Source organism: Sinocyclocheilus rhinocerous, unplaced genomic scaffold (genome assembly GCF_001515625.1).
Source record: "Sinocyclocheilus rhinocerous isolate Xijiao unplaced genomic scaffold, SAMN03320098_v1.1 scaffold277, whole genome shotgun sequence".
Taxonomy (NCBI): domain Eukaryota; kingdom Metazoa; phylum Chordata; class Actinopteri; order Cypriniformes; family Cyprinidae; genus Sinocyclocheilus; species Sinocyclocheilus rhinocerous.
Window position 1 is genome coordinate 203,018 of NW_015662923.1, and position 2,480 is coordinate 205,497.

A 2,480-nucleotide genomic window follows, 5' to 3' on the forward strand; every position below is an offset into this window, starting at 1 on the left:
AACAAAGTAGTTTCGCTTTCGCAACAAAACACACAGTGTCTTCACAACATGGCAGCGGCGGCGGCAACAGCAATACTACAGCGAGAATCAAAGTTACGCCTTCTTTCTTTGCGTTAACATTTGGGCGGCGTTATGCAAATTTTCCCAGATCGTGACGTAGGTATGTGGGGGTGTGTTAGAACGAGCCGTTTTAGGTAGGCGTGGTTGACTCTTAACTTTTATAAAGAATATCTCTTTGGATTTGAGACTTTAGTCTTTGCAACTTTACAGATCTTCTTTATGCACCAAGAGCTTGTAACACTCCAAAGAGAAAGGAAAAATTGAAATCGCATCATATGACCTCTTTAATATACACAAAACAGCACTTGTGTCAGTCTGTCAAAGATACAAAGAATGCAAAAAAATCCAAGCTGCTTGTCGAACATCATTTCTGCAGAGACAAGCTGCAATGAGAAATGCATTATGCTATAATAGGCAAATTATCCGTAATCAATATATTTTCATTTCAGCAAGTAGGTATGGAATGAAAGCAATCCAGCCTCGGTTTCTCTGAGTGAACCCCAACAAAAAAAAAAAACATTCACACCAACCAAACACTGAAGTGAAACAGACTGGAGAAAAAGCTGAAGTCTGAAAGGATCAAGTTCCATTGTGTTCCATTCCAGAATGATTTTAGCTACTTTGAAATAAAATGGGACCACCAGACCAATCTGACATAAGATCAATTGGTGTCACTCACTAACTGTGCTCAATTTGTGTGTGAGCTCTGTATTCTTTTTTATGTTCTGTAACAGTTTAGGCTTATTAAATGCTAAAAAATTATGGCAAATTATTAAATTATTTACTGTAGTTTAAAAATGACTATATTAAAAAAAAGAAAATAAAAATAAAAAAAGCCTTGTTTTATGCCAACTGTGCATATAAATACAAATAGTCCATATAATTGTTAGTGAATGAGCTGCAATGATTCCAAGCAGTTGACCAAAATTAGCATCCTTTCATATGTCTACTCAGGAGATTCAGAAATGAATGAAAATACTTGTGGCTGCAAGTATCAAACAACCACGTGACCTTTGATGAGGGCATCCAGTATCAAATAGATAACTAATCCTTATGTATAGATTTACATAGGCCATCTACAGTACATGACCTAAGGGGTAAATTTAGCATGAGGTTAGAGCTCATCAAAATGGTATCATGCACATGCAAGAGATGAATCGATTGAATGAGATTAATGGCCTCTCGCTTGAGTCTGGGCAAAAATCTGCAGGCCTCCTCCACCAGTCGCCCATGAAAAGCTAGTGATTTTGTAATATTTGGAGGATGGCAGGGAACATTTGGAAGTCTGCAGGGCCCCCATCATTGGGGTAAGTGATGACCCTGTCAGTACCTTCCTGCACACTTAATTTGCAATATTAATATTAGGGCTGCACGACAAATCGCATCTGATTGATGCGACAACGACAATGAACCTAGTTCGCTGACAAGCTACGCAATATCGCATTCATAATCGCAGATGAATTGCATTCGATTATGAATGTGATATTGTGTAGCTTGTCAGCGAACTACGGCTCTGTGTATTAAATGCCTCGCCATCTGAAAGCACGTGATGGAGATTTACTACTAATCACAGAACCAGCTTTACTGACGAGATGCGCATGACAATCACATGCGATTCACATGCAGCCCTAATTAATATTACAGTGTTAATGGTGCAGCAACATGCCTGAATTTTTGAAGCAGAGACACACTTTTGCAAAATCATAGAAAATGAATATAAATGTCTCATGCAGGGGCATTACATAACACCAACACTGGATTTTGGTATATTTTTAAATGCCATATTAATCTACTGTACTGTACTGTATTATGGGTTGAGCTGTAACGCTGTCAGTTTAAATGTTTATTTAGTACAGGAATAAAATCCCTATCATACATGACCATCATGCTCCTGAGGTGACCGTAGAAGTTGTACATTTTTGTGTATAAATATCCTCTAAAGCAGGGTTCCTCAAATCTTGCCCTGGAGGGCCAGTGGCCTGCAGAGTTTAGCTCCAACCCTAATCAAACACACCTGGACAAGCTCATCAAGGTCTTCAGGATCCCTAGAAAATCACAGGTAAGCGAGTTTGATCAGGGATTGAGCTAAACTCTGCAGGGCAGTGGCCCTCCAGAACCGGATTTGAGGAGCCTTGCTTTAAAGGATTTGCAATCAATATATACTAGGGCTGCACGATAAATCGCATGCGATATTTAACGCGCATCTTGTCAGTAAAGCCATTCTGTAATCAGCGGTAAATCTCCATCACGTGCGTGCTTTCACATTGAGCAGCATTAACTACACAGAGCCGTTGTTCACAGACGAGCTGCGCAAAAAATCGCGCGAATATGAACGTGGTTTTGCGCAGCTCGTCTGTGAACAACGGCTCGGTGTAGTTAATGCTGCTCCATGTGAAAGCACGCACGTGATGGAGATTTAC

General features: G+C 39.9%; 1 protein-coding gene across 1 annotated transcript in view; it reads right to left on the bottom strand.

Moving 5' to 3' along the window:
• The window catches only part of LOC107728340 (neurexin-3b-like), a 250,258-nt gene that overhangs the window by 49,955 nt on the left and 197,823 nt on the right, over positions 1 to 2,480 (bottom strand). The gene's annotated exons all lie outside the window — the stretch shown is intronic.